Source organism: Pongo pygmaeus, chromosome 8, assembly GCF_028885625.2.
Source record: "Pongo pygmaeus isolate AG05252 chromosome 8, NHGRI_mPonPyg2-v2.0_pri, whole genome shotgun sequence".
Taxonomy (NCBI): Eukaryota; Metazoa; Chordata; class Mammalia; order Primates; family Hominidae; genus Pongo; species Pongo pygmaeus.
Window position 1 is genome coordinate 58,886,498 of NC_072381.2, and position 13,177 is coordinate 58,899,674.

General features: G+C 34.9%; 1 long non-coding RNA gene across 1 annotated transcript in view; it reads right to left on the bottom strand.

Annotated features, from left to right (window-relative positions):
• The window catches only part of LOC129006512 (uncharacterized), a 71,603-nt gene that overhangs the window by 8,457 nt on the left and 49,969 nt on the right, over positions 1-13,177 (bottom strand). The window contains exon 3 of the long non-coding RNA XR_008492016.1: positions 9,809-9,954. This is a non-coding gene — a long non-coding RNA (uncharacterized LOC129006512). The remainder of the gene's footprint in view (positions 1-9,808; positions 9,955-13,177) is intronic.

Sequence of the window (13,177 nt, forward strand, 5' to 3'; positions counted from 1 at the left end):
TTTTGGTGCCCCTCTGGCTATATGGCCAAAGAAGACTATCTATATGATTATGCCAAGTATACATCATTCATGTATGCTGCCAGGGGAGTTTCAAATATTAAACATCACACAACAAACAGTGTTTATCACACTGTCTATATCTTAGTCAAGAGTCAGTGCCAAACTTCCAGGCATCTATGCATATAATTATAGTATCCTAATCCAGCTGTAAAATCACTTTATCCTTTATACCCATATTAACATAATGAAGAAAAACAACATTATCTTATTAATGGAGGTATAGAAAGCATTTGGAGAATGACTTTTTATCCAAAATATATAAAGAATGTCTACAAATCAATAATTTGAAAACATGCAAAAAATTGCAGTGGACATGAACATAAGCTTTCATAAAATATGAATAAATGCCCCAAATCACATTAAAAGGAATCAATACTGTTAGTTACTGGAAAAATCCAAATTAAAACTACTGTAAGATAATACTTCCTACCACTATAATTTCTAAAATTTAATAAGCTGACAATCTCCAGTGTTGAATAATATGTGGAATAAATTGAACATCCACACATGTCACTGATTTAGGTCAGTAAAGTGATCCAATCATTTTAAAAAACTATTTGCTTTTTATAAGAGTAAATCTACATCTATCTGTTTACCTAGTAATTCTAGAAATTTATTCAAGAGAAATGAAGACCTATATCCATAAATAGACTTACATAAAAATGTTTAAAGTAATTTTATTCATAATGACCAACTACTAAAGAGAAAATCCTAATGTCCATTAATGGTAGCTAAATAATAAACATAATTTTGCATAAACGTTTTGCATAAACAATTTTTGCACAAAGAAATTATGATATATTGGTACTTGGAATATTTCTTAGCACTATGAAAGATTACACCGTTGATACATTCTATAACATTGATGAATCTACAAAATATTATGCCAAGTGAAAGAGGCTATACACTAAAAAATACACACTGTACAATTCCATTTATATGAAGCTACAGAAGAGGCAAAGGTAATCTGCATAATGTAATTGAGAGAAGTAGTTGCCTAATGTTGCATTAGGGATCTTCCTGGGGCGATAGATTATTCTATGTCTTGATTGAGAAGATTGCTTACACATTTGACAAAATTTATTGAAATTATACATTTAAGATCTGTGCATTTCACTGGTTGCAAAATTTATCTCAATATTAAGGAGTAAACATTGTAAAAGATAATAAATTGTAATATGTTAAAAGAAATAAGACAGATACAAATAATACCTTTATGGTTCTATTTATGTAAAGAAATACAGGAAAAGATCATGGGGGAAACTTTCTGGAATGATAGAAAAAATGTTCTGTATTTTGATTGTTATGGTGGCTCTATGGGTAAATATATCTGCCAATACTCATCATAATGCCCATTTAATATATGTAGCTTTTACTTGTGTTAATTTTACCACAATAAAAAGAAGAAAATCTTAACCTTAAATGTATATTGGGAAAGAGAGACTTAAAAACACTGTTTTGTGCATTGATATCAAGAAGTTAAAGAGCAGCAAATTAAATTCAAATGATATAGAAGGAAGAAAGTAAAGGAGATAAGAATAGAAATTAATGATGTAGAAAACTTGTGGTAGAGAGAATGAAAAAAATCAATAGTTTTTTTTTTTAAGTGAAAAAAGCCATTAAAATGACAAACCCCTGCCAAAAGTAATCAAGAAATAACAAGAAAAAGAAAACGATCAGTATCAGGAAAAAAGAGGTATATTAATATTGATCCTTCAGATATAAAAAAGGATCATAACAGCGTTATCCCAACACATTTTAAATGACTCGGTGTGCTATGTCCATGTCTTGAAAAATCAAACAATTAAACTGCAGGTTCAGTACACTCTTCCCTTGTATAGCAGCAGATGTTTAAAAAAGTACATTCTGGCTAGAGTATACTGAATACAACTGGGGACTTATAATTCACTGATACTTTTGTATTGTTTTTATTTGTTAAACTGTTTTATTGAAATATAGCATGTACATAGAAAAAGGGCACATTTTATCATCATATTACAAGATGAAATTTTACAAAATGATCACACCCACCTTGCTGGAGATACAATAATGAATAAGTTATGAATATTATTCTCCTGTCTGTGATACATTATTTAAATCTGTTTTTCCCCACGAATACTTTCTTGCTCCAATGTCCTCAAGGCTTATACTCTGGTCTTTCCTTCTAATTCTTGTAAACTCATCTGCTCTAAGTAAAACACAATTTTCTAGCTATCTTCCTTTTTCTATGTAATTGAAGAAAATCAGTCGGTGCCACTACATTCATGACCATTTTTCTCTACTCAGTGATCTCTCCTAAGATTATTTGAAGTCTTCATATTTCTCAAAATCTTGATTCTCCTGTGTTCACCTTAATTCTCAGATGGAGGCTTGAGGCGGGAGATCTTTAGATGGGACCCTCATTAATGTAAGCCATCAATTTGTAAACCAACCTCTACTTGTCATCTGCACCAGTTTCTCTCTCTCTCTCTCTCTCTTTCTATGTGTTTCTCTTTCAGCCTCTCTCTCTCTCAGGAAATATCCATCCTTCTGCCTATGGCTAGTTCATTATGCACCTTTGTTCTGAGTCTCACTCTCTTTCTTCTCAGGAAACCTATACCTATATTATCCCTTCTGTTTCTTTTATTTTCATTTTGCCACACCATGTCAGATTGTAACATAAAACCAAATCAACACAAATATTTCTAGACTCCACTGCTTACTTTAGCTGCAGTTCTATCTCTCTCCTTCTATTCACAGATTTCTTAAAAGACAGAGGAATGCGTTTTCTGTTTCCTCTCACACTTAAATAGCTTGTATTTTATTGAAACAAATATATGCCTGCACTTCACCAATTTTTCACTTACTAAGGACATCAGTGACCTCTGTGCCTTGATGCCAGTAGATATATTTTGGTTCTCATCTTACTTAACCACTCATAGAATTTCATAAATTGAATATGATCCATTTATTTAAATTTGTTTCCCTTAACTTGAATAACTACTTTTTTAGTCTTTCTTAAATTACTGTGGACCCTCCCCAGAAACTTAAACCAGCAGATAGGAGTTTTGAAGATTAGAGTTATTCAGGGTCTATTTTCTTGTCAGTCTGCTTCCTTTCCCCAAGATTAAAGGTTTCAATTGGTAACTTATATGGTGTTATTTCCAAGTTTTTATCACTAGATTAAGATTTTTTTGCTCTGAACCACTAACTCGTATACCCAAATACTTTCATGACATCTTCACTTAGAGATTTAACAAGAATCTCAAAATCAACATGTTCAAAACTGAACTCAAGATCTCATGTCCCAACTTTGGTCCATCTCCTGCATCTCCTTTCTTAGTGAATTCCATCAGTCGATACTCCTTTCTCTCACCTCCAATATGCAAAATCTGAACAACCTTACCTCCTAAGTATCTTCAGTGAAACATGGCACTAAAAGAGCCTGTAAGATGTTTGGGGCTGAAACAGGGGAATAGAATGTTGTGAACTCTGGCTTTGATATAAGTAAACACAGATGTTTTAAACTTTATTTTAAAAGTCAGCTTCGGAAATGCTTACATTTTTGTCATTTTTTTGGTTTTTGGTTTTGTTTTCTTATTGGCAATGAGGTGGTTTAGTTCCTGAATCATGATCCAGTCTTCTGAATTGCTTGGCAGCTCTGGGGTTCAGTTCCATGGTATTGTCTTTGATTGCACTTACCGAATTTTAGATTTTCTCATCCTGTGGAAATACATGATATTTGACCCATATATAGAATTCTGGATCAGAAACTTCATGAACTCAAAGATAGATTGTGGTTTCCAGGCAACCACAGCATATACTTACTTTAAAAAGTAATGGTTCAATGACAACTTGAATCATCTGATAGTTGAGTAGCTTATAGAGTTCTAAAGCTCTATACTTCTAAAAGTTCTCTCAAAAGAACTATGTTCTTTGATCTAAATGCTTATATAGTTGAATCCTGCTTAATGAGGCTTTCAGGGACATCAAAATTATGTTTTATTTAAATCTTATAATGGAAACCAATTGCAACAGTTTACTAAATATGTGCACCATGACTATTTTTATTCCAACTTCAAGTAACATATGTGAGGCATTATGTTTGTACACTCGTGTGTGTGTATATACATATGTCATATGACATATATGACAAGATAATTAGAATTATGTTTAAAGCTATGTATCAGGTTGTAAAAGTCCTGCTTCTGTTATGCTCTTCATAGAAAAATGTCTCAAAAGATTATTAATAGAAATAATAATAGCTAACATTTATTCAAATCCTACTAGATACAAGGTACTTTGCTAAGGGATTCCCATATATTACTTCATTTAGTTTTCACAAAACACCTGTGAAATAGGTGCTATTAATAACTGTATTTTCCAGACGAGAAAACTGAGGCTTAGCAAGGTGAAATAATGCTGCAACATTCAAAGGCTAATACATAAGTAGAACCATGATTTAAGTTTAGGAAAATACTCTGACTTCACAGTTTACAATCTTTACCTTTAGCCTATGTTACATGCAAAGAATTGCCCATTCAAGGTGTTGCTTCCTCATCATACTTTCTTTCTTTCTCTCCTCTCTGGTTCATATTCATGTAACTCCACTAAATCTGCTGCTTTAATGTTATCAATGAACCCCGTGTTGCCAAATGCAATGTCTTCCTCAAATTCCTCAACTTTAAGGTAATTTATAATAAAATTCAAGATCTCCATTTATAAAAAGTATTCTTGCTTGACTTCTGTGATACAGCATAGTATTTTGTTGCTCTTTCTTCTTTGCCTACATTTCTTCTTCCTTTACCTAAATTCTAAATGTTGTAATGGCTTGCTTCTTTTTAATTCGACACTCTCTTTTGGTGACTTTAATTCATATTGCTTACATAACATCTATATTCTGATAGATCCCAATCAATACCTCAGCCTTTACCTCATCTAGACTTTCTACAGAAGTCTAAATGTGTATATCCACATGCCTACGTGACCTTTCCACTCAGAAAAGATAGAGATCTCAAACGTGACATATGTAAGCAGAACTTTGAATTCTGCTCCTGGTCTCACCCTCACATCTGCTTCACCTGCAGCCTTCTCCATCTCAATTCGTGGTAACATTTTCTTTCAAGTTTCTCAGGCAAAAACCTAGAATCTTCCTTGACTGCTATCTTTCATTTACACCCCACATCCAAAGTGTCAAGGAATCTTACTGGATTTACATTCAGAATGTATTCAGCATCTGACAACTTATTAGCACCTCCTCTGCTATCACTCTGACCCAAGCCAACATTATCGTTGGCCTGAATTTCTGCAGTTAGTGTGTAAATTGGTTTCATGCCTCCAACCTTTCCAACACAAGATCCATTCTAAACATAGCAACTGGAGTGAATCTTGTAAAAAGTCAGTCAAATAAAGTCATTCCCTGCTCAAATTCTCCTGACATTTTTCTGTCTTACTCAGAGTATGTGACAAAGTCTTTACAATAACCCTGTAGACTTGCAACCCTCAGACTTCCCTGAACTTATCATTATTCTCTCCTTCTGACTCTCTTCAGCCACATACACGTGCTTCCATGCTATTTATTGAATATGTCAAGCATGCTCGTGCCTTACGTTCTTTGCACTGACTGTTCACTCTTCCTGGAACTCTCCTCCAAATCCAAATGTTTTTCTCTCTCTTCCTTAGAGTATTCGCTTAGATTTCATCCTGTCAAAGAGGCCTACCCACCCACCCTAATTAAAAGTGAAGCTTGCACCCCCACTCATATCTCTTCAGCCGCATGCAGCCCTATATTCCATAACACTTTTCAATTCCTAACATATCCTATAATTTATTATTTTTATTATTTGTGTTCTAATGCCCTCTGCAAAAAAAGTAAGCTCCACAGGGGCAGAAAATTACGTCTGTTTTGTTCACTACCATACTCCAAGTGCCTGGAATAGTGTCTGGCATATAGTAGTGTGATATACAGCTGACCCTTAAACAACACAAGTATGAGCTGGGCAGGTCCACTTACATGTCAATTTTCTTGTGCCCCTACCATCACTGAGATAGCAAGACCAACGACTCTCCTTCCTCCTCTCAGCCTACTCAAAGTGAAGATGGCTAGGATGAAGACCATTATTACGATCCACTTAATTAATAGTAAATATATTTTTTCTTCTTATGGTTTTCATAGTTACATTTTCTTTTGTCTAGCTTGCCTTATTGTAGAAACACAGTATATAATACATGTAACATATAAAATATATTAATCAACTATTTATATTATCAGTAAGGCTTCCAGTCAACAGTACTCCATGTTGTTCAAGGGCCAACTGTATTCACGTACACATATACATATACATAAATGTACATGTATATATGCAAAAATTATATATAATTTACACCCTTGTTTCCTTATGCTCTTCCAATCATGTACATATATATATACTAAATAAATAACTGAATGAAGTCATAAAGTAGAAGGAGAAAAAATTCAGGGCCAAGAAAAATAAAAGAAAGATACAAATGTATCAATATTATAGTCTCAAAGAACATATTTTACCAGTTCTAAAGCAGTAGCACTGAAGATCTCAGGTACTCATGTGTGCATTTATCCTTCGTCTATTATCAAGATGTATCTAAAGGACCATTGGAGCTTTGGTTTGAGTAACAGTCTACCACAGTGCTGATGCAGAGTTTGGCCTAAGAGTAGGTGGATCCAGTGTGTGAATATGCTGGTAGTATTAATAAATAAGTCACCTGCTGGGAAACACACACACACACACACACACACACACACACACACTGCACAGATTCCCACTCATATTCATAGTTCAAATAAAGTCTTATAGTACACCTCTAGTGAGCAGTGAGTGATGTCACATTTGACTTGGCAATAAACTAGTACAAGCAGGTTCACTGTTAGAAGAGAATTTGGATAACGTTTTAACTATCCTGAGCTTCAACTTTCTCAGTATTATTAAAAAGGGCGATAACAGTGATACCAAAACCATTAGAGTTTAGGAAGATTAAAGTAAATAACATGTAGGAAACAATATTTATGATATCTTAATATGAGGAATTCTCTTTAGGCTTAGGGTATCAGGCCAGTTAAAGGCTGAAAATACATACCTCGCTTGCACTGTCATCTTCCAAGGCACCCCGAATCTCTGGAGCCCGGTGCTGTTCTTACAATGCTTCTTAATACAGTGGAGATAAACTCTGGAAACAATATACTATTTATTTTACAAGGTTTTCAAAAGCTGATTCTGATATAGATATGTAATTATGAACATTAAATAGCAATTTATGCTCTCCTTTCCTTATTCGCTAGTAATAGATCAAATCATTTAGTGTCCCATCAAATTAGGAAAAAAAATGAGAACGTTAAGTCCAGTCAAGTAAAATGGAAGGTTTTAAAGATCATGTCTTTTGCGGGAATATGGATGGAGCTGGAGGCTATTAACCTCAGCAAATTAACGCAGGAAGAGAAAACCAAATACCACATGTTCTCACTTATAAGCAGGAGGTAAATGATGAGAACTTGTGAACATGAAGAAGGAAATAATAGACATTGAGGTTTATTGGAGGGTGGGAGGAGAAAGAGGAGCAGAAAAAATAACTATTGGGTACTAGGCTTAATTCCTGGGGGATGAAATATTCTGTACAACAAACCTATGTGACATGAGTTTACCTATGTAACATACCTTCACATATATCCTTGAACCTAAAATAAAAGTTAAAAAAAGGAAGACTTTTTATGTAAACTTCCACATTGTTCTGCTATGATGATAAAGCTGATGAAGGTGAACCATGAATCTCCTGGTATCAGAGAGACGAGGGTTCTATTCCTGGCTCTCTGGTTATCATCTGTCTGATTCATATAGGCTGCTTCACTTCTCAGATTTTCAGCAATTTGTTGTCCTTTCTCAAAAAAAAAAGAGTTTTAATAATATCTGTTTCACAAAAATTGTTGTGGATATTAAATGAACTGTTGTATGTGAAAGTGCTCAGCACCTACTGTGAGACTATGAAGTGTTGAGTCTTTCCTTCCTCTCCTCATCTCTATTCTTTTTTCACTGCCTAGTTCTTCATATTTTAATGTACCTATGCCCATGATTGTGTTTCTTATTCAGAACTTGCTTTGGAGTATTTGCTTTCTGGTTTGATTCTCTCTTACAGTTCTAGCCTCTGCTTTGTTGTGGGGATTGAGGAAAGCTCAGTCTTCCAGCCGCCCTGGATTTTAGGCTCCCTTTATTATCCGTCAACACTGATGAGACAGAGACCCCTCAGATATAAATTCAGCTTTTCTGCCTTCTTTCACCCCAGGCTTTAACTGGGTCTCAGTTTTATTGTCCAGTCTTTGTAAGTAAATGTCTAGCATCAAAGTGCACCTTTATCTGGCAAATGGGAAAAGATGAAGTCTTAATTTCCCGCTCCATTTTGTTTTCTAGGTTCCATGGAGACAGTTATTTCATAGCGATCTCAATCTGTCCTCTGAGTAGGTGAATTTCTGTGCTACCTTGAGCTGGACTATTGATGTATACTTAATTTTGAAAGAACACAAATATGGAAGGAGGATATGAAACTGAAAATTATGTGTGAACGTTAAGGCCCACCAAGCTGGAGGTTGAGAGATTGAACAGAATCATACAGGTTCAGGGAAAAATCTTGAAGTTGGCAAAGAAAACCAGAATTTAGGAGCCAGGTATTAATATTTCATATATGAAAAGGTATGGAAAAATAACCTTGAAAAACTGTTTTATCCTTTAGGTTACTTTCACTAGTTGCCCAGATTGTGCTGTAAGCCTGGCTTAGAGGGCCAGATATGATTTAGATGGCAATGGGATTAGCAACTTCTTGTGAAGACAAAGATCATGTACATTCACTCATTTACCCGTTTGTTCATTCAGTGAAAGGAACATAATCTAAGCCCCAAGAGATCAAGGACTTGCCCTGCTTTGTTTTCTCCTATCTCCCCAGCTTCTACAAGAGTGCTGGGCATGTTATAAATATGCGTTTAAGAAAAGAATACTTGTCCCAGAGGACTGATATTTTGGGGTTTCATCCTAAGTACAGGGAGAACCTTCTGTTTAGGACTTTACTCTCCCTACTATATCTATTCCAAAATCACACATCCTGACAGGGTTCTGCCCCTCTCAGCACCTGCCACATCTTAGACAAAAGTCTTGACCGGGAAGACAAGCACATCATCCTCATTGAAAAGGGCTGGATGCTCTGATTAAGCACAGTTTTGTGGCATTCTGGGGATAATGAAAGGCCAGGACCTCATGGCCACTGCTCAGCCAAAGGAAAAGGGCCTTGCAGACCCTTTGTGTGTCATTGACAGTGTGGTTGAATGTTACAAATCAGAATGAAGGGTTGCAAAGCACAGCTCAGAAATGTACAGGGTCTGCCTGGAAATGAGACAGACTTTCAACAATTTATCATGGCACTCACCATGCTTGCTTCAAGGCAGAAGGAACCATAAATACCGAGGACGAGAGTGAATCTGAAGTTTGAGCATTTTCATTCAGAACAAATAAGCATGTGGGCCTCATAGAGGCCATTGTCTCCTGGTGATTTCTTTGACTGTCATTTGTCATCTTTCTGGCAGCTAGTGTGGAGGCACAGCGCCAAGTCTGTATAGGGGTACAGAAGCAACCTTGCTCTTAAATTTCAATTGTACAAGACCCAGGAAAAAAGATTTTTGAGATCAAATTGCCTAGCCCCTGTTTTATTCAGGTAAAATTAAATCATCAAGGCTATTTGGTTTTCTGCTACTCACATGACTCAAAATTCTCCTTATTCTTTATTCCACTGTAGTTTTGTTATGCTGTGCAGCAAGTTGAATTTGATATTTAATCATGGTTTCTCTTGTTTCATTATAAAGATAGTTTTTGAAGGACATCAAATAAATTGCTTAACATCTTCCTGGGAATAGAGGTAGAAAGCATACACTTTTAAAGTTAGCAGTGATGCCATCTCTTATTTTTTGGCTTTTTTTTTTAAACTTCTATTCAGTAAACATAAAACGTTACCATTTTCCAGGTTGTATTTAGAAGACAGAGTTCCATAATGAATCCATACAGTCTGTGGTTTCATAGTTTAGCTAGTCTAACCTTTTAGGAGAAATATACACATAATCCAGTAATACCACAACATAGAAGGGTCATAAACAGGGATCTATGGAAGGTCGGAGAAGTAAACCTTCGACCACTAATCCCTGGGGGGCTAGGAAGTGGTGGAAAAGTAGCACATTTCTATACAGCCACTTTGATATAGTTGAATTAATGGGGTTGTTTTGACCTTGTGACTATTTGATTGGCCAGCCTGATGCTTCAAAATGTAAACACATTATTAAAATATTACCAAGAGTAGTTACAATAGATGTTGCTAAATCTCAAATTTCCTGAGTCTATCCATGACCATATCTTCACATTTCTCCTTCAGTGGTGGATAGTGGCAAGGCTATGGGGTAGAGTTTGAGGATGGGCTGCCGGTTCCACGAAGAGTAAGGATTTTTGTGGCTCACGCCTGTAATCCCAGCACTTCGGAAGGCAGAGGTGGGCAGATCACGAGGTCAGGAGATCGAGACCTTCCTGGCTAACATGGTGAAAACCCCCTCTCTACTAAAAATACAAAAAAATTAGCCGGGCATGGTAGCAGGTGCCTGTAGTCCCAGCTACTCAGGAGGTTGAGGCAGGAGGATGGCGTGAACCTGGGAGGCCAAGCTTGCAGTCAGCCGAGACTGCACCACTGCACTCCAGCCTGGGCGACAGAGTGAGACTCCATCTCAAAAAAAAAAAGAGTAAGGATGTTTGTGTTTCAAGCTCTCTCTCTCTTGCTCTCTCTCTCTCTATATATGTATATGTCTATATGTGTATATATACAGTTTTTGAGAAATAATTTACCTATCATAAAGTTCACCCATTTAAAGTGTTCAATTCAGTTGTATTTAATGTATTTATAAAGGTGTAAAACCAACACCATAGTCTTTTACCATAATTTTAGAACATTTTTATCACTCCAAAAAAAATTATACCCATTAATAGTCACTCCCCTATCCCTCCCACCCTACACACACACACACACACACACACACACACACACACACACACACACACACCCCCCTAACCCTCACCAGCCAGTAATCTCCTTTCTGTCTCCATAGGTTTGCCTATTCTGGACATACTATATAACGTGTTCTTTTTCAACTGGCTTTTTTTTTCACCTAGCAGAATAAAGTTTATCTATGTTGTTGCATGTATCAGTATGTTATTTCTTTTTATTAGCAAATCATATTCCATTTTTTGAGTATATGACATTCGTTTATCCATTACTTGGTTAGTGGATGATTTGTTTCTAGTGTTTGTCTATTATGAATATGAATAATAATGAGTAATGCTGCTAACTAACATTTATATGCAAGTTTTTGTAAAGATAGTTTTTATTTCTATTGGGAATATACCTAAGAGTCAAATTTGTAGATCATATGTGAACTCTATATTTAACACTTGAGGAAATAAGGTTACTGTATATGTAATTTTAATGCTGAAAATATACAGGTTTTTGTTTTTACGGTTTACTGAAATGTCCGTGTAATGCAGCCAAGTAAAGAAGCTATATGCTCATTGTATTGGGTCTTACAAATGAGTAAGAATCATGTTATTCAAAGGATCAATAAGACACAGTGCTTCCAACAGAAAGCTCATGGCTCAGAAGGGGAGACAGATCTTGATGTTGCATGGTGTGAGGAAGCCTAAGACAGAAGGCAGAGGGGGTGTGGGCAGGAAGGCCAAGAAAAACATCTTGAGATGGAATATTGTCAGCAGTCAGAAACTGATGGGGAAGGGGAAGGAAGCAAGAGATCATCGTATGCCAAGGCATGAATTGGGTGTAAAGGTGTGGTGTATTCACAGGAAGTCAAACAGCACAACACGAATGGGAGACTAGTGTGGAAAGAGGTGGCAGCCAATGAGTCTGAATAATCTCAGACCTAGAAACATGCCTCAAGGGAGCTATTTTCCACTTTTTTTTCCTTTTATCCGTGAAAGGAATAAGAAATGAAAACAACTACAAAGCACTTTGAAAAAAAGAACTGCCTATGAAAAAGTTTATTATTATTAAAGCATTAATGGAAAAAGCAATACTGTATTTTCAATTCAAACAATATTTCTTTACTTTTTATTCTTAAAAGTCATAAATACCTATTGTAGGAGAATTGGAAAATACTGAAGAGTATAAAATAAAAATCAATAGTAATCTTATAATCCAGAAACAACCAATTTTAACATTTTAGAATCTACCTATATTTATTTTTATATTATAGCAGCTTATATAGTTAGAACTTTAAATGCAGTTACATTTATAGAGATTAAATTATAAAAATTGTTTTAGTTGCTGTTTACAATTAATACTAGTTTATAAGCATTTTTCCGATTTACATATTATCCAAGAACAAGATTATTAAGACAACATAGAATTTCACTACAAGAAAAATTAGTTGATGAAATCTCTTATATATGGTCATTTATGACATTCTTTTATCTCAACATAATCTATAAATGTTTTGATATCAGAAATAATTTCTTGACATAGTTAATTGTTCACTAAAATGATTTCCAATTATATTAATTGAAATAAGTATTAAAAAATAAAACTATTCTTCTAAAAGAGAAAAATATTTTCTATATTTATCTGGACCTTGCAGGAAAGAGACTTTCTAGGTATACATAAAAACAGTGAAGACAGTTGCAAAGTCAATAAATAATGACTTTGATTACATTAAAAAATGTAACAATGAAACATTCACAGAAAAATTAAAAATAAAGAAAACCCAAGGAAAGTATTCACAAAATATTCTGAAGAAGTATGGGAATGAAGTGTTGCTATTCTTAGTGTATACAGAACTCATATGTATTATAAGTAGTGGTAGAGAGCCACTAATATAGTAATACAGTGGGCAAAGGGTATGAATGGTCATTTCTCAAAGAAAGTCAAAGAACTAATAAATATTTTAAAAATTGTTTTTTTACTTGGTATCAAAGCAAGCATATCAATAGAAGTGGGATCTTATTATTTTGTATACGTAATTAGCAAATTTAAAATCCAATAATTTTTTACTCAACAAGGCGTCGCTAAAATGTGTATTTCC